Below are 24,017 nucleotides of genomic sequence, written 5' to 3' on the forward strand. Positions count from 1 at the left end.
ATTTTGGCTGATATAAAGGGTTTGGGGGAAAGACATGCAGACAAACACTCTTTTATGACAGAAAAAAATTCTAACTACAGAACACTTAACTAGGCCCCATATGCGGTATAGAGAAATTTGGGCTAGAATAAAAATGAAATGCTACGGCCCAACTAATTTAGCCATGATTGGGACTCATTGAAAGCATGCTGTTCAAGAGGAAGAAAGCAAGTATGGTGTAGTGGTAAGTATATTGCACAAGGGCAGAGCAATCCAGGCTCAAATCTCTACTTGGCCAAGCGCATGCTGAGTGACTTCAGGCCAGTCACATATTGCTCTCTAACCCACCTCACAGGGTGGTTCTAGGAACAAAAGGGAACAAAGGGGAAATCTATGTATATACTATCCCTAGCTCCATAGAGAAGGGGTGAGATAAAAATGTGACCAAGTTAGTGTCAACCAATTTGCTCCAGTGGTTTCAGTGAAACTCCAATAATGTTCCATTAAACTTACATACTATCCTTGTCTTATGCTGCCTGGACAACGAGATGATAAATAGGCGAGACCTTATTAACATTTTAAAGTTGAACAATTTCACTAGCATAATCTATAGTTACCCTTGTGTGTAATAACTAGATTATGCCTATGAAGTTTTGTTACTTTGAATAGGTGTAAGTGCAGCTAAAAGGCCATGACCCAGAAAATGCTGGTCCTGACTAAGGCTTATATAAAATGGGATGATTTGGAGATGTGGTAGGAAAATTATCTTGATCAATCTAGGTCCTGTGGTCTCTGACCCTATCTGCATAAATTTACACTAGCAAAACAATTGCTGTAAGCAAAAGTAATTTCATCAGTCCATGGAAAACCCGAAATAGCAGGCCCATCTTATCTCTATTCCAGTCACACTGGAGAACAGGATTCAGACCAGTTTAGGAGCCAGCCCTGTATACACAGGACCAGATAAGACTCATGAGCCCAAATATCAAGATTTGCAGTAGAGAAATGCACAACCGTTTTGAGAGCTCTGTGCTAAAGAACAGGATATAGAAGCCTAAGTAAGTAAACAAACAAACAAACATCTATCCCATCCCAACAAAACACAAGTATGAAAGAATGCAAGTATGAGAACTTAATGATGGGAATTTCAAGGAAATAGAATTCAGCACCGGAGGAACAGTTTGTACAAACAAGCAGCCAAGGCTATCAGTAAAGGAGGAAGCACAGATGGATCATCTGGATTATCAAAACCCTTATGAATACTCCACCTTAAGCCTTCAGACATAAACATTTACCAGGAGCTAGAATTTTATCACCCTCAATCCTAATTCCTTGCCAAAGGCATACTTGTTGTAAGCACACAGAATATACAACAGCACAAACCTGCGGTACATACAGTGTTACGTAGCTATGAAAACAACACTGGAACTACAGAGGACACAAACTCTTATCTGAGAAGCATGTAGCCTGTGGCATGTAAGAGATGCAGCACGGTCTTCCTGACAGCCAGTTTGTTCAACAGTTGTGGGGGCATCACACAACGACATCACAGCATTCCTGCCATTGCCAAGTGCTCTCTGGTGCCTTCAGTGCCTTGCTAAAAGAGAAATGTGATCAGGGAGCCATAGCATGGCTGGCAAGTGGCACTGCAGTGGCACTGCAAGGCTCTCTGCAGGACTGCAGTCATTGTGTCAGCTCTGCTTACATTAGACCCCTGCATGCATTATGCATGTGAAGGGGGCATCACTCATGTGATAAGCAGCTCCTTGCCCTGGCCTCAGGCGTACTGCCTGGCCAAGTCTACAGATGCCCACATGTTTGCATAGTCCTCTGCAGTGAGAAGGCACATGCATAAACAGTGGCTTACACATCGAACAGGGAAGCTTAATACATGCAGATGCAAGTAAGCTTTCCCTCTAATAATGCATGAATGTTGACAGGATGGGCCAAGCAGTATGTCCAATGCAAGGGGCAGAGCCAAAAGCACACCACATCACCCATCATCTACAAGGGGGCACCGTAGATGCACTTTTAGTACTATTGCTAGAGGGGCCCAAGAACCCAAGGATGTTTACACTGGTGTAAGTCCACGTATGGTGGCAGTTATCTTAACCTGGACCATAGGATTGTAATGCCTACCATGACTAATGTTAGCTGGGCTGTGGCCAAAATATACAAGCAGTATCAAGTATGTGCACAATCATCACAGACTAGAAGGTATATATTCTACAGCTGTGTGGCTCAGTATTTCAGTGTAATATGAAAGTGAGTGTATGCAGTGCAGAAGCACGTGCTTTTTTACACATACATAAAAAGAAACAAAGGTAAATACTGATTCATATGGGCATTGCTCCTTCATGGTTTAAAAGTATTGGGCTCAAACACAAGGGCTTTTTTACATCCCAACAAAGACTTCTTACTCTTTAAGATACCCTAACGACATACCTTCCATACAAACAATATGGGCTGTGTTAATTATTTTTGAAACCCATAATCCTAAATTTGTTTATCTAGGAGTAAGTCCTTTTGACTTCAACAGAAAACTGTTCCAAATAATACGTGCATAAATGTCTGGAGAATAAATCTTCTTTGCATACAGGATGGCTAATAGCCCATGTAAAGGAAAAAATGTTAAGGCAAGTCAGCAGGATCTTTCTTGTGTAAAAGAGGACTTTGGAAGAAGCCTACCTCATGTGGTACTCGAATTTCTCAACCCCAAGTTATGGTTCTGTTTGCAGAAAGAGTTTCTGTGATCAAGCAGAGAATAGTTCTCCCACCTCTCTCTCCCCCTCCCCTACACCCCCCTCCTTTTGCTAAGACTGCTGGGAGAAGGAAAAGGTCTGCTCCCCCACAACCCTGCTGATAGGGGATTCCTGACCTTTATTAACACAGCCTGCAAAAACGCTGTGCACACGTATGCATGCACATATGATCCAACAAGTGCAAAAAACTTTCATGGAGGTGTGTGCACATGCGTGCAACGAAGAAGGGTTTCTCTCATACTGTCCCAGCCCTTGGACCATCCAACAACTTGAAGGGGGATAAGCCTGCATGGAGCGGGGAGATGCTTTGCTATCCCAGGCCTCGGAAATCCTGAACAGAGTCTTATTCAGGCTGAAGCAAAACTCTGTGAAACACACAAGAATCCTTTGAGTAATGGGCGTGTGGGAAAGAGGCTTCTATAATTACCAGCAACTGTTTGAGATGCATGCTGCCCAGAGACATGTACTGTGCAAAACCACTTGAAAAGGGGCCCCCGTAGGAAAGGCAAAGCCTGGGGAATTTTTTTTTCTCAAGGAGTCCATCATGTAAGGATCCCGGCCGTTCCAAAATAATTCTGCCATATTAAAAAAAACCCTCCAAAACCTCAACTTAATCGCTTTGTCCCGCTGGGACTGGCGAGCCTTGTGAAGGGGAGAAGAGAAACAAAATCGGCTTCCAATTAAAGACTAATCCCAAAGCAAAGCTCTGGAGCTATTACAGAGCCAAAAGGCAGGCATGCAGCATCAGCAGCACAGGCAGGGAGTGAACTGGCCTGTATACTACCAGGACAGCCTTGGCAGTTCCGCTTCTGGGGGCAGAGAATGGGGCCTAATTTGGCTTCCTCCTGCCCCACCACTGTCCCACTAACTGGACATGGTACCTAAACATCCTCCAGCCAGTAGCTTCAGATTGTATCAGTCATTCTAGGATGAGTTAAGAGAAGAACATCTAAAGCTCTTGTATTGAGACTGGAAGTTAGGGACGCATTACCAAAGCAGTACAGTTCTGAACCTAACCTGGCTTTGTGGACTCCTGTGGGTTAAAGATGGGTGCCATATAACTTGAGGGTGTATGAAGAAGCCTTAAATGCACTTTGCAAGGACACCCTCCTCACCCCCCCCCCAAAAAAAGTTATAAAGTTTACAACTGGGCATACAGTGAACTACTAATACCATAGTTAATTAAGATTCTGTGTGCCTTTCCACAGCTGCACTATTGAGTGGGTCAATCAAGAATGGGCTCAACAAGGCAACATGGGGAAGGTGGGTGTCTGGAAGAATGAGAGAGGGAGGACCCCAAGCTAAATTAAAGGAGCAACATAACAGAAACAGTCAGTGTGGCATACTAAAGCAGGGGTCTCAAACTCAACTTACCTGGGGGCAGTCTGGGTGAGGCTGGGCCGCATCAAGTATTCCACCCCCGTGGTGGTGGTGGGCCGCTCATCCCGCGTGGCACCCGGAGGCCGGCCCGGGCACCGCCGGCGCTTTGAAGGCCGCAGGGCCCCTCCCTCATGCCCCACCCAGCCCGGCAATTGGCCCGCGGGCCGTGAGTTTGAGACCCCTGAGTTAAAGTGTTAAACTGGGACTTTGGAGATCCATGTTCTAATCCCCACAAGGCCCATGAAGTTAACTGCATGACTTTAAGTCAGTCACAGACTCTTAGCCTAACTTATCTCACAGGGTTGTTGTAAGGATAAAATGGTAAGGAGGGCTAAAGAATAAGCCACCTTGGGTTCCTTGCATAGGTAAAAAAGTAGTGCATAAATGTAATGGTAAGAACAGCAGTAGTAGCAGTATAATAACACACCAGACCTGAAATAATGGTTAAACTAGTGCTAGGTTTAATATATTCAGTGAAAGCCAATGTGTATAGTAGATAAAATGCCAGACCTGAATGAAAGAGAGCAAGATCATTCTCCTGCTCAACCATGAAGTTCAGTGGATATCCATGAGCCAGTCGCAACCTACCTCACAGGGTTGTTGTGAGAATGGGGATTACCATGTACACCCCTCTAACCTTCCTAGTGGAAGGTCAGCGTAAGAGGAGACATGATAGAAGCGTACACAATTATACTCGATATATAGACAGACATTTCTCTTTCTCTCCCATAATATTAAAATCCAGGGTCAACCCATTAAGCTGATTGGTGGATGCTTCAGGACAGATAAAAGTAAGTGCTTCTTTGCACAGCACATAGTTAAAGTATGGATCTGTTGTGGAGACGGCTATCGCTGGATACTAGTCCATCTGCATGCTGCCTCCATCACTGCTGGAGAGCACTCTTGCACACATGTCTTGCTCGGATGTTTCTCACAGGCAGCTGCTAGACCACACTGTGAGCAGAAGCTGGCTGAGATGGACACCAGTTGATCCAACAGGGCTTTTGTATGTTCATAAATGAAATAAGATGACAAAAGGCAATTATGTGAGCAGAGGAATGTGCTGGGGTGCGGATAGGACTGAAGAATTCCCAGACTGGCATAATATAAATATGGCCAAGTTTATATAATATAAACTAGAATGGATATAAGTAGGGAACGGTTCTCATCCTTCTGGCACAGGAGTTCCAGATCTAGTGCCGACAGGCCCCACCACAAAGGATCAAGTTGCCACACTTTGCTAATCAGACCCATCTATAAAGTACTGTCAGACAGGAATACATAACCAGGGTTGTAGCAAAGGAAAAGAAAGAGCTAGAATCCAAGGGAAGTTGCCTATTGCACCACACAAATCCTGTGCTCTGTCTCATGATTTGTGTCTGTCTTTTGAAGATTGCTTGGCATCAAGATTTCATGTGAGTTTCATGGTATCCCACCCATGCAGAAGTCTACATTATCACAGTCCCATTTGTGAAGACCTGCCTCACCAGCATTTGTCCCACTGCCTATTTTGTTTATTTAGATCTTTTTCTATCCCGCCCTTTACAATGTCTATTTGCCATTTGAACGAACCCACCCTCTCCCCCAGACCAAGCAATTCACCTATAAATGCTTGCCATCAACAGCAGGGTACATCGCCTTCTGGCACAACCTAGGGAGTGGAGGTGAAACCTGAAAGCAAACTTCTTTTTAACTCCTGGTTGGTTCTCTCTACCTCTAGGGCCCAGTCCAGGATAAAGGGGCACACAGCCTTAAAGTGCACACTTGAATCTGCTGGCAAGACAATTGACAAGGCAAAGAAAACGGAAAAAGGGGAGAAAAAGGCTGCCTGAGCTTTCACAGCTTTTCCGCTCTTCTGCAGCTGTTGGTCTGGGGCCTGTCCAATGCAAAGCCAGTGTCTCACCGTGGGTAACCACCAGTGCCAGCACCCGAGTGATTTATCCCCCTCTCTGTCCAGGGGCTGCTTTATGAGCTGTGCAGTCCATGGGCTTCTATAAAGGTTAGGCTTGTGCTGCTCAGTCTCCCGGCCCTCGTGTGGCCACGAGCCTGCTCCCTCTTCCCCAGTGGCACCCTTGGCTATGATGGAAACCCATCAGCCCACAAAGAACAGTAAACAGTCCAGGGGATAGGCCACCGTGGGATATGACAGGCCTTGGAGCCACAGGCAAAGCACTGGGGACCTGCTCCAGGGAAACAGTCATTGGGATGGAAAGTGGCCTGTCCCAGACGTATAGGAGCCAACAGACTGTACATCTTGAGAAAGGTCTGCAGGGAGAGGAGTGGAGGAGGCAGGGGGAGACTAAACAGGTTTCTGCAGAAAATTGGATAGCGTAGCATGGGAGGAGGAGGCCACTCAGAGCAATCCAAACACTGAGATCCGGTGGGAAAGCAGACGTGAACTCCTCTCTTTCCTCAAAAGAAAACAGAGCTTCAAATCATCACAAGCTCCCACAAAAGAAGATGGTGTGCCTGTGGTCAGGGACTGTTCATGCTAGACTTGCAGAGGTGAGGGAAAGGCACTTCAGACCCCCATTCCCATCATTACATTTAATTTACCCCTCTAGCCACGTGCAAGCATCTCAACTGTCCATTCAGGGGCACTCCTCAGAGCACACGGTCTTCAGAAATGGCTATTTTTTTCTGCACTAAGCAAAATACATGCTAGTGTAGCCTCCTGCTGGCTGTTCTTTGCAGAATGCAGTGGCTGTAGAACTATCTCCTCTACTGGGTCAAGAATTGCCTGCATCTGCCATTCATGTTATGTAGACCTCATCTGTTAGAGCTACTGAAATACACTTACGTTTTCTATAGGCCTGCCTACAGAAAATGAAAAGGCCTGATGAGACAGTGTGTGTGGGAGTATGTGTGCATGTGGAATGACAGAATAAAGTACCCCATAAACTACTTAAGTAGCCAAATTTTGCATGAAGGAAAATCCATACTGCATGCAAAGAATATAGTTTTACATGATTTCTCATATTTTCAGCATGCATCATTTGCAATAACTGGACATTTAACAACAGTAAGAGAAGAGTGATATGTCAGTAAGGGCTCAGAAAATGGAGGAGAAAAATATTTAAGAGGAAGAGAAAACTGTCTATGATTCAGATCTTAAGACAAACTAACTACAGGAGGTTCACAGCTGGAATGTTTCCTGTATCCTCTTACCTACTGCAATCACCTACAGCCCATAAAAACTGTTTCAGAGAGTGCGGGGGGGGGGGTGCTTTCTGAAAAATGTAGGGTTTTCCAGTGGACTTCTGGGAGGAAGAAGCTGTAGGAAGTTTCCTTTCATGAACATGCTTTAACCTATTGTACCTTAATGTGCCCCTTATGATATATAGGATCCAACCCTATCTATCATACAGGAGATCCAATGCTCCTTTTATGATAACAGTCATAAAAGGCAACATACATAACGCAATGGATAGAAATCTCAACCTGATCCCTAGAAGTTGTGTGTGTGAGATCTGCACCCATTTCTGAAACATCCAAAAATGTCTTCTACAATTAAAAGTGAATACGAGCAACTTAGTTGTATAAAACCTAAAAAGTGAGATTCTCAGAAAGGCAAATATGAAAGCAGAGTTCAACCATCTAATTTAACGCCTTTGGTTGACTGTGTGTGCTTTATTTATTTATCTTCCATATGACCTGATAGTCAAAGCTCTCTCTCTCTCTCTCTCTCTCTCTCTCTCTCGAGAGAGAGAGAGAGAGAGAGAGAGAGAGAGAGAGAGATTTATATGCTGAAATACAAAGTTAATTGTACATGGGAGAGACTGACTTTGGGACGTCTAAAAGAAATATTCAGAAAGCAAGCTATTGACCAAGGGAGTAATGCCCTAAGAAACCCCATTGTCATTCTACTTACCATTGTAATTGGCTACATTTAAGCTGGCAGGTGCACAGTCACTCAAGCTTTGTTGATAAAACTAATTGCTTGTAAGAATCCATATGCTTCCTGCCCAGTGATGGAATACAATGGACTATGGAGAAAATTTTGAAAAGAGAGAGAGATTGAGCAGCATATGAGTAGTTATCATCAGGGGTTTAGAAAGGGGTAGGCGATACACTAAAAGACAGAGACCAAGAAGGGATCATATGTAGCCCTTTGAATTCAAATATTCACTGAACTCTAGAACTTGGATAAGCCTTATGAAAAGGCCACCTATTAATTTTCCTTACACAGTGGTAGGGGCGAGCAACCCTAAACCATTCCAAGAATGAGCTGCAAGAGGCCTCCAAACAAGCTAGCAGGACCTATAGGTTGAGAACAATATCCTGAAGGAAGAAAAGAGAAGGTAGAGAGCCCACCACTCAATGGAAGAATATATCAGTTCCAGGTTTATTCCACAGCTTTAGAAGATCTGGTTGCGTGCTGATGATAGAAATTGTGTTTGCCTGAGATGAAGGAGAACTATTGTCAGTCAATTGAGACAACACTGGGCCAGATGAACAAATACTCTGGACTTGGTATAAGGCACCTACCTTCCTATGCTCCTAGGTCATAAATCACAGCATGCTAGCATTGTTGTGCTCCTGTCACTTCATTCTTGACTGGCATCAGACAAACAAGGGATTAGTATTGGAACTGGGCCTATCATTATCTCAGAGTGTGGCCCAGCAGAAACTGTTCGGCACTGCCATGTAAATGGTAAACATTCACCACAGAAGAAAACAAAAGTACCTCGCTACTGCAAGGCCTCAGATCTTAGTTCTTATGGCTGCATGGCAGCAAGACAGCTCCCTCGAGGCCCAGCCTAGCCAGCCAACATGTCGTCCCCAAGCGCGTTCTGACACTGATAGAGGGGGAGAGAGAGAAGAGAGCCTTGTTCTTGGGCCAAGACTGAGCCGATTCAGGCTCCATCTCCCCTGGGGTTTCTTGGGTGAAATGTGTCTCTGTAACAGCTGTGTCTGTAAAATGTATGGAAATGCCAATAAAACCTATATCAAAACTATATGGATATGGATGGAGATAGATATATATAACTATGAAATTAAGAGTACACAGGGAATTCAGCAGGGCTGCTTCCCTTGGAGCCGTAAACACCCTGAACAAGAGACCAAGCAAAGTCACCGAGTCCAGTAGCTGAAAGGAGCAGCTCAGACAGCCAGGCGCTCCCAGGGATTGGGAGGAGGCAGGGGGGAAGGGCAGATATTCAGAAGGCTGATGGTAGAAATCTGTGGGCAGCATAAGGCTGAAGCATGGAATCAGGCAGGCAAAGGAACAGTAAAGGAGGCATGCTCTCACCTACCTACCCATCCACCCACTATCCTGCTCCAAGAGGATTCCTCTAAGGATCCTGAGCCCACCTCTTGTCCCAGTAATGCCAAGATGGCTATTGAAGACCTAGAGAAGCAAGCTTATCAGTGCAAACTCACAAATGCAACATCTGGTAGAAGGAATGGCAGCAGCAATTTCTAGAGGGGTAGCTATGTTAAAACTATCACTGCAGAAAAAAAGCACAATGTCTTGCAGTGACTGAAAGGCTAGTGAATGTATTAACAAATGCTATACTCTTTAGGGAGCCATAAGACTCCTCTCTAACAGAATTGTTCAAGTTGGCCAGTCCTAAAGACAATGAATTCTGGAGGTTTCGGGCCACAAGGGAAATGCCAAAGGATGTGGAGGAGAGTTGTGCATGTGCAGAAAATGCAGGCAAGCCTATTTCATTTTTTTATAACAGTAGATACCAGTTGAGGACTTGGCTGAATGGATTGCAGGCTCACCCCAGCGAGAGAGGAGGTAGAAAAGGAGGCTATGGCTACCCAGCCTATTGCCAAGGAACAAAAGGCCAGTTAACTCATGAAGTAGGACAAATAAATTCCTACTGCTATATGAGGAGCATGAAATAGACCATACTTTGCTTGTAGATGGTCCTGATTTCAATCCCTAGCATCTCCAAAATTCCCAAAATCCTGGCAATCAATATTGACAATACTTGCCAATATAATTTGGCTTCCTAGGTTCCCCCCTCCCCCATCTTAGGGACCTCTCATGTTCCCTTAGACTCTCTGGAAAAAAATGTTATCACTTGTCACAGAGCCAATGAAAAATCTCCACAGTGACCCAAATCTATAGGTTTTTAAAGTATGGGCAATTGTTAAAGGAGAAATTCTTCCCTACCTATAGTCAGCTCAGACAAGGGTATGTGCAAGTTACCAGGAAATAAGGGTCTGTGTATTCACCATTAGAATGTCTGTATATGCTCCACTCATGTGAATTAGTACTTGGGGGCCAGTGGTGCAGTCATCTCTATTTCATGGACTTTGTGTTTCCAGACAACTTTTTTCCAAAGCCCTTAAAGCCCAAGGTAACAACCCACCCTGTATTCTTACAGTTCCCACTCTCCCCTATTTAAAGTTAAAGGACAGAGCAAGTCTTCTTTCCTACCTCCTGCAGACTGCTGCCTCAGAGGAAAAGACAGTGTCAACCTGCTTCTGGGACAACTCACAGCTCACATTGCTATTGAGAAATGACAGAGCTGTCCTGGTTAAATCCCCTTCTCTTTTACACATGAGTGCTTTCAGATGATGCTTTTATTAGCATGGAATTTTATGGGGGTCCAAAAAATGTCACCTTCCAATTGCAAGACCTTCTACTTTCCCCATCACTTTTCTTGTTTTTTTTTCTCTGCACACACGCATGCATGCATGCATGCGCACACACACACACACACACACACACACACACCTGTTTAGGAAAAAAGATGTAATTGCTATACAGTGCCATCTGATTAGTAATGTAGGATCCCTCCAACTGGAAGCCCCAGGAAGCCACAATCCATGCTGTCCTAAGTTTGCCTAAGAGGTGGCAGATGGGCCACATCCTCCAATAACTCATGGCTGAGGCTGGCTTTACCTGCCCATCCACACTGTGCAGCAGGGGTACAGAATTATTTTCAGCCCAAGGGCAAGATTCCATTCAGACAAGCGCTTGGGAGCCACAATCCAGTGGTGGGTGGAGCCAAAGGCAAAGAGGCAAACCAAAATTCCCAGCACATTTTAGCTTAAAGGTTCTTACTGCCAGTAACTAAGCTTTGGGAGAGGCATTTCAACCATTTTGAATGGCAGTGAAAACTGCTCAGCAGTCAGCAAACAACCAATCAATTGTTGCTTGGGGAAAGAGGGTAGGGCCGGGGAAAGGGGGCTTCATCATCTTTGGAACCCTCAAGTGCCAGATTGCAGCCTTAAGTTCTGCACTCCTACAGTATAGCTTTCTGTTTCCTTCATCAACATTTGGAGAGTCCCCAATGCTATGAGGACAAGAGAAAATCTTAGATACAAATAGCTCTGCCCTTGGAAAGAGGACAGGGGATCTTGTCTACTTGTATTCATCTCCTAAGGTAAGGGAACGCATGGAGAAATGGCTGCCTTTGAGCAGATTCCTTTCCATTACAATTCTCAGCAGTAAAAATGATTCTCACAACATTTTAATGATGACCCAGAAACACCTGAGATGCTAGAGCAGGTTTCAAACCTCAGGACTCAACAGGAAGGCTTCTGTCCTAGCAGAAAAACTAATCAAGGAAGATTACATTCTGTGGTAATGGTAAGGCCAAAAGAGAAGAAGCTCAAACTATTACTGCAATTTCAGACGCAGGATGCATTTTCTCCTTGAACATCTGAAGATCACAGATTCAGTGTTAAGATACATTCTCTTCCTCATCCTGCATGAATGACTGGAAAAAGGGTGATCGTGGTGGTGAGGACCACTAATGAGGTTACATAAGAGTCTCTGCCTTTCGTTTTGGTGAGGAGCAGGAAAGCAGGACAGTGGCATCCTTGAGTCCGAAACCAAGACTTCTTTGAACACTTGCTGTCCTGTCACCCAGGCTGTTTTCTAGAGCTGTACACAATGACCTCTGTAAATTCTCAACCCTATTTCTGAATGGAGAAATTGTGGAAACATTCAGTAGGAAGAAAAGTTCCCCAGCAGTTCCTCATGGGGGCAGTAGCACAGCTTCTTGTTTGTATGTTTGGCTTTGATTTCCATCAGTACCCGTGGAGCAGTAACTGTGTTGGCAGCCTTGGCCACCATTTTGCATCCTCCACAATGCCCCAGCCTACCTTTGCTCTGGGATGCTGTCATTTGTATCGGGGCAAATGGCAGCTGCCACAAGAAGAAATGTTTGGGGGAAAAAATGTATTAGCTACATCTGATAAAATGCACAGTTTCCACAAAAGCTTATACCAACATAAATGTATTAGTCTTTAAGGCACCTCTTATTTTTGCTGGTACAGAGTAACACAGCTACAACTATGGAAATCCCAATCTGGGCAATGGGAGTGAGAAAAAGAAAAATATCAGAAATTTTCTCAGAAAAAAGCCTTTTGCAAAATTGTGGCTCAGCACTAGTTTTTTTCCAATGCTCAGGACCTTCTGGCCAACAAAGGTCTCTCGGGCATGTGTCTGTTAGGGCAGTGAGTTGACCTTAAAAAGATGAGGTGATTTCCAAGTGGAAAGCTGCAGGGGGAGCTGTTTGAGACTGTGAATGAAAGTTGGGAAGAAGTGGGACTTTGGTGCTTAGGAAGATGGAAGGCAGAAGAAATGCTGCATCCTGTCCTGACACTGCAACCATGGGTCTTCTCTGTCTAAGAGGTCTACACAGAGAGGTGCAGGAGGCAACAGTGTCAGCAAGACAAGATGTTCTCATAGAGAAGGGAACTGCCTTTTCCACTTGGCGTTTGGGTAACAATTCCTGCTCCTGCCCTGGCCTCACACTGACAAAATCACTTTGTGGGCTGGCATGTGCCTCATAGGTGAGGAGAGAGAACCTGCACACACATTTGGGCATGTACCTTAGCTATAGGGAAGCTTATAAATATGGATGAGCCTCTGTGGACTCATGAATATGGATAAGACCCTGTAGGCAGCAGGAACATCAACAAGACTAGTAAGACCTAATATTACTCTTGGCTAGCGAGGATGCCAATATCCACTCCAGGGAAGCTAAGAAAGCTCAGTAACACCAGTGGGAGCACAGAACAGGGGAGTCCCACCTCACCCTCTCCAGCTTTCCTCTCCAAGCCTTGTCTAGCACCAGAAAGAACTGCCTGAAGCCTGACAAGGGTCACCACACTGCTTACTCTTCCATGAGTGACCAGCACCTATTGCACATATAGGTATTTGCGCCAGGCTCTAACGGATGTGCCTCGAAGCTACATCAAGCAGATGTAGTGGCAGAGCTATCTCGCAGGTGAAGGCAGCACCAACAGGACAGATGGAAGGCAGGGCTGGGATACAGTGGAAATGGGATAATGATGGCGCTCTTTCATGGTGGGAGAAAACAGAGTTTATCAACTGCACTTGCTGAAGAGAACTTGTGGTTGATCAATCTGATCAGCCTTCCCCAATTGGTTGCCCTCTAGAGATCTACTCATGATGACTGGGGATAATGGGACTCCCACTACAAATACATGTGGAAGGCATTACATTGGAGAAGGCCCCGCTAGACTGAAATACACACCCAAGAAACATTTTATCCCAGGATCATATTCAAGAACAGTCTCCAAATGGTTTAAAATCAGTGCATTTCTGCAGGAAGACATCAGTACCCACCTTGAATGGATCACTTAGTTCATTATTGGATGTGCAACCCTGCATCCTATTTTCCCTTGGACTCCCAACAACAATATGGACATTAGCCAAGCAACAAAATGCATTCAAAGGATCTGGGTAGGGGAACTTCCTGCACATTACTGTGGAGACAAAAAATCTGCCGCAAAACTAGCAGAATTTGAGCCCTTGGCAGGCAGGTGGAGACTGGCAAAGGGATGAGTGGGTTGTGTAAGAAAGGACAGACATGGAGAGAAAAAACTGAGTATCTACAAGAAACCAAAGATGAAAAATAAGTAAGCTACAGCAGCCTTTCTCAAACAACTGGCTTCCAGAGGAGCATGGTCTACCCTTCACATCACCCCAACTAGTCATATGGATGGGGATAGTGGGGATCATAGTCCACATCCCTCTGGAGAGAACCAGGTTGGAGAAAGCTGAGCAACAGGAACCTGATAATTGACTTGGGCTTTTAAAACCTCTTGCTGCCCTAATCCTGCTCTGGCAAGACCACGAGAGAATCAGGACTGTGGGCACCAAGCTTAGAGAGAGAACCTGCCAAGCGTGATGGCGCTTCCATAAATGCCCCAAAGGGCTGACATTGTCGAGCCTCTGGTGTCACTTTCCCTCGCAGTTCTCCCGTCACTGTCAGTCATCAGGGCAGAAGGTCACACCCAGGAACGTGAACCCCAGACCAGGCTCAGGAATCACACTTAAGCCACACACAATTACTACACTATATGCAGCACTAATAAAAAGGCTTGAAGTTTTCCTAGTGCCACACAGTAAAAGTATTTATAGAATTCCAGGCGTGAATGGGCTGCTCAGAGTCACACTCCTCCTCGGCGTCAGTATCTCCAGGAATTATTTGGCCTTTTCACATTGTTGCTTTCACTGAGAGATTGCACTCGACCTACAGGCACCCAGGCAAACAGGCCAGCAGTGTTCCAGCTCTCAGACACTCACTGGGAAAGGGCAGTTCAGTACGGGTTAATGAAGCTAGTTTATGTTCAGTTTGGTTTTAAAGGAATAATAGGGCATATGGAACTGCAAGTTGGGACTAAAGCATATTCAAAGCCTTCAGGATTTAAAACAGTGGTAGAAAAACTGGGGAACTGGGGGAAAGAAAAAATGGGAGCAAGTTATGATATAACAAAAAGAAAGAAAAGAAAAGAAAAAGAAAAAAAGGAGGAGAAATAGGAAGAGAAGGAGACACTGACACTAACACCAAAGGTGAAGACAAATAAACTTGGTGCAGCAAAGATATGCAAGCAGAGAAGCCGTAGAACTCATGACAGATGAAATGGCTACGTTGCTCAGTACAAGTCTGGAGAGTTCATAACACCTACACATGAGCACTCCAGGGCAACCTTCTTCAATCTGCTACCTTCCCAGCCTAAGAACTTAAATGTTGTAAAGTGGATACTTTTTATCATATGTGGTGGACTTGTGATAATGCGAAAAAGTATTGGATTAAAATACATAAATGGATGGAGGAAATACTACAAAAACCCTTTGCTTTTAAACCTGAAGTTTTCTTGTTAGGCATCATACTGGAAGATATTAACAGACAGGAAATGTATTTGATGTTACACTTAATCACAGCGGTGAGGATTGCATTTGCTCAATACTGGAAAAGTGAGGAACTACCCACCAATGAACTGATTTTAAGGAAGATTTTGGACTGCGCAGAAATAGATGGATTGACTTTATCACTGAAGGAGAAAGAAGACACTGACTTCTATCAAACTTGGGACTTTTTCTATAACTGGCTGGAGAAACGGGACTTGGCGTAAATTTAGAGATGTTTTCAAGTTATTATAAACTGATTTGAATTTGACTATAGAACGTTAAAAAATATGTAGTAGGGGGTTGACCCAGTAAATCCGATGTATGTGATATTTGATGTTTGTAGTATTAGTTTAAAATTTTAATAAAATTAAAAAAAAGAACTTAAATGTTCTGATAAGTCAGCCCAAGGATCCATCTAATCCAGCATTCTCTGCAGATGGTGGCTAACCAGTTGTCTGTGGTTAACCCACAAGCAGGACATCAGTGCAACAGCACCCTCTTGCCCATATTCACCAGTAAATTTTGTATGTAAGCATCCTGCCCCTAATAGCTAATTTCACATCAGGACTAGCAGCCACTGAGAGCATTATCCTCCCCAGTTGGTATGGAAATGTCAGAAAGGGATGGTAATCCCTGAGCAGGATGGATTACAGCTGAGTAATTCAAGATATCTGGAGGATACCAAGCTAGGGAAGGCCACTTCCAGTGATTCAAACGTTATCAGTCATCAGTGCCACTTTCAGTGTCCTCCAAACACTATCAGTGATCACTATCAGTGATCCAAACACAGATTCTATAACTAGGGGGCATCCTTCATGGCTTACAGGAGAAGCACAAAGGCCACAATCTTAGAATTTGACCTGTTTTGTGGGGTATGCCATTGCAACATGGAAAGTGCCTCCACATAGAAAATAAAGTACAATTCTTGTCAATCTGCCACACATGTACTTTGATGCATGTGGCGTACATGCACTTAGGAGGCACAGTGTACACCCAACAAGATATGGATGCCAGTCCTCACAGAAAATGATCTGCATGAGGACTACATATAATTTCATTTAAAAAGAACTTATAACCAGACTTTTGGCTATTCCTCTGCTGCTTGATTTGTTCCATTCTCCAAGTCAACAAACAAAAGAATAATGTTCCATACTGGAAACTAGTCTTTGGTTCAAAACCCATTGTAAGGCTTTATTTGAGACTATCTATGAAGGGATGCCAGGTCTGGGGCTTTTGTCCACTCCACAGAATACAACCACTTATGCTTAGTTTCTCCCTCACCCATCTCCCTCCCTTTTCGCTCTTCCACTTTACTAAAAACTGTGTCACACTTCACATGAGAGTCATGCTTTGTCTCCTGTAAAGATATGGAATGAAGGGGAGACATAAGACACTCGGAAACATACACCAGGGAACTGCAAGCAGATAAGCACTGCAAGTGTGGAAATCAGTATTCCCTGCTCAGACTCTGCAGGTCAGTACTGTCTTGCAGTATATGTGCACTGTATGAATTGGCTATAAGGGCATGTTCTTTCTCGAGTCTTCCAATTCTACCATTTTGTACATTAAAGCAGAGCTAGAAGAACAAAAAGCAGAAATGAGAAAAACAAGGTGACATTTTGCATTTAGAACTGTCTATCTTTTCCACATACAAGTTGTACCGGTTCCACTTCTCTTGCAATTCCCCTGGTTACATGTTTCCCCAGGCACTGTCATGTTGTTTGTGAAATTATTACATTTATATTCCATCGTTTGTCCAAGGAACTCAAGGTGGTATGCATGCTTCTTGCCCTACTCCAGACATAGATAGTTAGAAGAAAGAACTGAAGATGCCATTGCTTACTTGGCTACTGGTTTTCTCTGTCTGTCAAGGAAGAGGGTCGTGACAATGGCACTGAGTAGGTAGGCCCATTGAGTGGGGTCTTGTCCAAACACCTCAAAAACCTGCAGCTGACACCAGGTAAAACACACAACAAGGAATTATAGTCTAAAGGGTTCCCATGAGTCAGTTAGCTTAAACAGCTTCCCTAGGGCAAGTCAATCAATACAGCACCCTAAATCTGCTCTAATAATTCCAGGAAAGCCTCTGAGAGTGATGATTCTGGAATCTTCTAGGCACACAATGCCTATTATAAGAAATGCTTTAAAATCTGTTTAAAACTGTGATTCACTGCAGCACAGAATATTCTGTGAAAGACAAGCAACTTTAGAGAGAAACAGAAATGTTCAGAGTTCCAACATTCTCTTTATATGCTTGAAGTTTGTAAGAAAGTAAAAAGGTTTCCAGAGGGCCTTTTGGTTTGGACCTTTTCCAAAGGCAGGTTTAAAGCAGAAGACCCTCCCATTCTCTTCTTCCATATTCAGAGATGGGAGCTGACTCTCAGCTGTACATGGTTAAAAGAGAGCAAGCCCACATGGTCCTTGGAACATCCACAAATTCCTTGCTGCTTTCCAATCCCCTCCAGCTCCAAACGGGGAAAGGCCTTTTGAAAGGCTCCCTGGACTATTACAGGGCAAAGGATAAACAGAGAGAATAAATATAGAGTTGCTTTATTACAAGGCCTGCCCACGCTGGTGGCTGGCGGATTCCAGGGCACATCCTTCTTATGCCACACCAGGCCAGACCTCAATAAAGGCCAGATTGGAGATGTCTTGTGCTCATTTACCATCCCAGCATGTGGCCCCGCTCTTCTTCATGCGCATGTGTGGGACGGAAGCTTCAGACAGCAGCAACGATGCATCAGGCATGATCTTTCAGAAGTGAATGGCTAAAAATACTGTTTGTTTTTAGCTCCTAAAACTAGTGTTCTTGGGGCGGGGGGAGGGAAGTCATAAAACAAATTATAGATCTGGTACAGTGTGGGGGTGGGGAGGGGAGACCCGAGAGAAAGGAAAGAAAAATATCCACAGTGAGTAAGAGGTGACGATGAGCAAATAAATAGACAGCTTCCATCACACTGGCACATGTGCAGATCGTGGCAGGGAGGGCATGTTCGTGTTCTTCTCATTTTCCAGGGTGTGGTGGAAGGGTGGGATAATCCTGCTCCATTTATGCAATTCTTTTCCAACAGTACTTGCAGGATTTTTGCCCCTCAAGTACTATAATATTTGCAAGCAAATACCAACTTTTTGCCCAACCCCAAATGGCTCAAGTGCCCAAGCAGGCTGCCTACATCTAGCTTGGATATCAGATTTCCTGCATCTTAGTCTTGAAACACTGAGTTCTCCAACATAGTGTCCACGGGGTCTTTCTCCTGGCAGCCACTAGTCCCCTATCTCTAGATTTTTTATTTCATAAGATTTTTAAAGTATCTTTTAAAAACTGGGATAGTGGCACACTGCAAACTGAAGGGCTGCCCTCCAGTGTTATCTTTATTTGGGTTCAAAAGTGTGCTTTCGTGTTTTGAAGCTTAGACCTCCCCCCTGCTTCTTGTGTGAGATATTTTTCCTTTCATATCCTTAGTTTGCTCTCTGGAAAATGAGTGTTTTGTGATCAGCTGCAGCCATTTTATGAAGGGGAAAGCTCCATCCACCCATCATCGAAGCCCTTTGGTGCCCACAATTCTCAAAATTCAAAATATACCTACTGCCCCAAAAGGGTTGGGAATCCTTGTTATAGAGAACTACTTCCAGAAGATCTTAAAATAGGCAGATGCATTACTGAAATCCTTGTGGCAGGTACAAATGATGAATGCGTTTGACCCAATGAGAGCTAAAAGGAAAAGACCAGTCTAGTAGGGCTCAGCATTTTCTGTACTTTTTCTGTCTCAGTCCCCAGTTATAAGGATCAGGTAGCTGATGATCTGAAAGACACTAGACCCTGGATGTCTGCTGACAATCAGAAGAGACAGTGCTAGACTAGACAAGCCAATGGTCTGATCTGCTATCAGACAGCATCTTAGCTTTTCATAAACTCATATTCTGCAAACAGACTTTATTATGCAAGGTTTGCACAAAAACTCCACATCACTGACATACTTTCCACAATAGCAACAATTAGATAGTTCTACCTTTGTTCTGTGCAATCAAAAGGGTTAGATTATTAGAAATAAATGCTATAGAAAAGCAAAGATTCAAATCGAAGGATTGCTGATCTCATCCTGTGAAGCTGAGATGGTGAACATGTCACCCTTCAGATGTGGTTGAACTGAATTTCTCATCATCCTATCTAGCACAGCCAATGGTGAGGGATAATGGGAGCTGTAAATCAACCATTTGGAAGCTTCATATGTTTCTCCTGCAAAGGATGGCAGGAAGAAAAACCTGAATTCACTGGAATTAAAACACAGCTATCATTTGCTCCAAGACCCAGTAGCAAAACCTGGAAAGACCACTCAAGAATCTAGCAAAACCTGCAATCAGGAAATTTCAGCAAATTCTGAATAAAGGAATCAAGGTCCTCTAACATCTTTCTAAAGCAGAATCAAAGGGCTCTGCTTTTCTCTGCAAATCTCATTCTCTCAAGTCTGTGTGAACAATTATTTATGCAGGGATCGGATTCAGCTTTCTTTCACACGTGTTATTGTTGTAGATAACAGTATCTACGACAATAATCTGCAGCACTGCCTTGGGACAAGAAAGCTGAACAACCTCCTCTTTTGCACATCCCCCTTTCAATAATGTCTGTGGCCAAGTCCGATCAGCAGCCTGTAGCCCAAATATGCTATCTCCAGTCAGTAGAGACTGCAAGATCAATAGGATATCAGAAGGCAATGCATTGCCTGGTGCTAGAGAAACTATAAAACAACTTTGTGTCAGTCTTGCAAGTCATTTTCAAATGTGCAGGGCTGTTCCACATTTTAAATAAGAGCTTTGGGTCATTCTGAGTAGCATACTGTTCCATGTATCAGAAAGAGGGGTGCATGTGAGTGTGGCTATCCCTAGGTTTGATCTCAGGCGCTATGAATGATGGGAAATTCAGCCTTCTGTGGCAGCCTTTTCACAGAAGTATATTAATAATTTTACTGTGGAAGGAAAAGGGAGAGAAAGTACAGGGCTCCCTCCATACTGCTATCCCTGCATGTGCATGTATAGACACAGACACACACACATTCATACTGTGCACTGAAAGGAAGGTGAATCTCTGCACAACTGTCAGTGTGCGGAAGCTGTTCACATCCCCTAGCCTGAAGCTGCCGGGTGAGGAGCAGGGCAGCGACAGGGTCGTCAGGTTATCGGATGATAACAAGGCAGCACAACCCAAGCACGCGACTTCCAGCAATGCAAGGCTGCTTCCTTTGTTTTGAGAAAACAACCAGAAGTACGAGACCTTTCCTGGAATGTTGCTGCCCAGCCTAAAAGTGTCCCCCAACTGCACCAGTGCAAGCACAAGCCGTTCCCCTCTGACCTCCGGCCCCAAAAGTCAAGGAGGCTTATATAGACTAGCAATGGGAAAGGTGAAAAGCATAAAGCTTGTTTCTCTTGCGCAGAAAGAGCAAGAGGCTGCTGCTGAAAGAACTTTGGTCTGACTCCATCCTGCTACATAAAAACCAGAACCAACCAACAGAACTCCTGTGCTTGAAGATTTGCAAATACAGTACCACTGGAAAAATATTCAACACTCAGCAGGACTCTGATAAATTGCCTCTGAAAACACTAAAAAGTTTATTTAATAGAGATCATACACTGAACCATACGTGCAAATTTGACAATACATCACAGTAGTGTGATGTTGGTGGGGTAGAGAGAGGCAAATGCCACTTTTAGGTTGAATTAACAGAAGCTTACTTAGAAACGGGCATCGTGTCCAGCTTTGGAGAGGTGTGATGTCTTTGTGACTGATGCACGGTGTCTCACATGTGCTCAGTAAGCAATGTTATAGGGTCAGTTATATTGAATAGTTCCCACCATGCATGGCAATTCAACAGAAAACAGGGAACGTCTGTTGCGTATTTCTGACTTATTTAAAATAGGAATGCTGATGGCACATAACAACAACAGAGGTTGCTTGCACTAGAGAGTATAATATAGTAGCACAAGTGACAAAAAGACTACAGCTCAGTACTGTTTCATGTTTCAACTATATTGCTTCTTTGGGAAGAGCGAACAAAAGATAGAAACATATTTCTAATCTCTGAAAGTAAAGACTCAGCCCAGTGAAACAGAATGAGAAAATACTGGCACTGAGAAAATACTGACAGTGGTTGACCTGAAAAGTTAAGTAGGGTGCAATCCTATGCAAGTTCAGACCCCCACAAAAAAAAAAATCCTAAGTGGCTGTCTGGGGAATGCTGGCAGTTGTAGGGCTTTATCTTTCTAAGCAAGCATTGGATTGTACCATAAGGCACAACAGACCCAATAATTTATTGGATCCGGAAAGTAGCACATCAACATGGCTGCTAATATGTAAGAAATGCAATTCTGTATTTCATCAGGATATCCACAAAGCTCCTATGTGTAGTCTTGCATTCTTATTTGAAGCTCTCTGAGCTTTGTGATAAATTTCTTAAATTATGAATGATTATGACTATCAAACAAACAGGGGATACGCATACTTTCATGGAGAAACATTGTTCTGCCCTGCTAATTTGGGAAAGATCTGAACAAGATAGAATTAATCCAGCAAATATGAACAAGAAACATAGCCAAATTCTTCCATATATGTCCACACAATGCTTTAATCTGTAGGCTTCATGGCAGTTTTAATCTTTAGATAACTTCTTGTGCAAGCAGGAAAAACATAACTGATTTTTGCTTCACTTTTGCCAGTGCTTTCAGTCCAGTTCTATGTATGTCTGTATGTCTGTATTAAAGCAGTCATATCCTGCCTTTCTGTCCCACAATATGGAACACCCCCTTGTTGCCCAAAGCAGCCACTCCAAAGGAAGTTCCACTAAGTACAGACTCTTGTGCATAGGATTGCATTCTTAGCCTTGACTAGGTGATCTTGTTTTGTGCACTGTACAACGAAATCTATTAAATTCACAACTAGTCCCTTGTTCCTAAAGCACATATAACACTGCAGTAAAAATACATGTTAGTTCCATGATCACAGTTTTTGCACCGTGATCCTAGTAATATCAAGTCTCTATTTAATGCAAACAAATATGTTTTAATTATAGCAGCAACCAAATGGTGTGCTCATTTATTCAGGGAATATGAGTGTTCTAACATGTGGAAACTTCATTTCAATTAATAATTTAAATCAGTTGTATTTGGTGGCTATTTAAATCTACCCACCCTGCAATCAGATATGATAGACTTGAAGTCCTTGCTTCAAAGAAATGGGCAGCAGGAAAAAGAAGTCTGGGAGTGCTTCTGACCTGATATGTTGAACTATAGTTCTCAGCATCCCTAACCAGGCAAGCATCTCCTAGAGTCTCTGGATCATGGAAGTTGCAGTCTGAACTATTCAGAGGACACCAGACTGGGGAAGGCTACTATAACCTATCATCCTTCAGAGCAACAACATTAACATACCCAAGGCCTCAAAGGACATCTTCCTCTCGCCCCCATCCCAGCACTGCCCCAGGTTCAGCCCAAATTCTCACTGAAGCTGCAGTCCTGATGGAGGCATACAGCCAATCACTGCCCTTGGGCAATTCTTGCACCATTTGGGGAAAGGAGGCAACGTAATAAGAAAAATAAAATGCATAAGGGAAGCAGTAATTACTGCGTGGCCGACAAGAGGCTGCTTCCTCAGGGCCGTCATTATGTGGCTAAATTTAACGCCCCACTCCAAGGGGGGAGCGTAAGCACCCGCCCGCCGGCTCCTGCTACCTTCCCCCGGTGCCTGCTGAATGGCAGCCAAGAAAGCCATAAAGCAGGTCAGCAGGGTTTTTAATAGACTATTTACCAAGATGCTGTTTTTACTGCCGAGGTTTTGCTCGTTTTATCTCTCCATTTTTACTCCTTTGCTCTTGAACAGACCAGGCTGTATTTTCTGGTTTGGTCTTTCTCTCTCGCTTTCTCCCCCACACCCCTTTCTCTCTGTCTCTCTCTCTCTCTCTCTGTCTCTCTCTCTCTCTCTATTTTCAGGACTCTAAATTTATATGGTATGTCCCTTTTTTTGGTAAATATTTGCCATGACTATGCCAAAGCCCATCCAGTTGAAAAGGCCCCTTGGCCCACAAAACATCAGCTTGGGAAAGACGCGAATCTCATTAGCACCAGGCATGAAAAGGGGCCATAGAGACAGAACATCTCATAGACCCTCTGAACTCTCCACATGGGGATATATATTTAGCCATGTGTGCTGTACAGTCACAGAATGGGACAGTCTGGGCACACGCACGTTGGCAGAAGAATGGCCACTTCATCTGGCCAAAGGGGCTGAGGGGCAGGCCCTCTGAGGGATGGGGTCTGCGGCTAGGATTTCTCCAATATCCTCCTGTCTGGGGTTGGGATTTGGAAGAGCTCTCTCCCCAGTGAGCCCACCCTCCTCCCCAACAAGCACAGAAGAGCCTCACATGTTCTGGCTCAGTCAAGACTGAACCTTTACATCCCTCACATTTTGCCCAACTCCAAGTGGCACTCCAGGAGACCCACACCATGATCCCAGGATCAGAACTAGCTAGTCAAGGATGAGAGGTAAAACCATAGGGAAGAGAGCTGATGGACAGCCCATATTTAATTTGCCCAGTGTGGAGTCTTATCCACCCCAAAGCACATTTGAGAAGCCAGCCACCTAAAAATGCTCTCTTCCATTTTTAGCTTTTAGCCATTGTAATAGCAGAGATAGACCTAGACAGGCAAACATTTATGTTCTGGGCATATCGGAAACAGAAGTTGTATAAAAGGTTATAAAATAAAAAATAAGCATGCTG

The 24,017-nt window shown here is 44.0% G+C and overlaps 1 protein-coding gene across 4 annotated transcripts in view; it reads right to left on the reverse strand.

Moving 5' to 3' along the window:
* NHEJ1 (non-homologous end joining factor 1) overlaps positions 1-24,017 on the reverse strand; it is a 109,556-nt gene that overhangs the window by 55,524 nt on the left and 30,015 nt on the right. Inside the window, exon 6 of one of the 4 annotated variants that reach the window (XR_006415519.1) lies at positions 17,096-17,202. The exons of the other annotated variants lie outside the window; for them this stretch is intronic. The gene's annotated coding sequence lies outside the window, so the exon portion shown is untranslated. The remainder of the gene's footprint in view (positions 1-17,095; positions 17,203-24,017) is intronic. 4 annotated transcript variants of the gene reach the window in all.

This window comes from Varanus komodoensis, unplaced genomic scaffold (assembly GCF_004798865.1).
Source record: "Varanus komodoensis strain SLA01 unplaced genomic scaffold, ASM479886v1 scaffold32, whole genome shotgun sequence".
Lineage (NCBI taxonomy): Eukaryota > Metazoa > Chordata > Lepidosauria > Squamata > Varanidae > Varanus > Varanus komodoensis.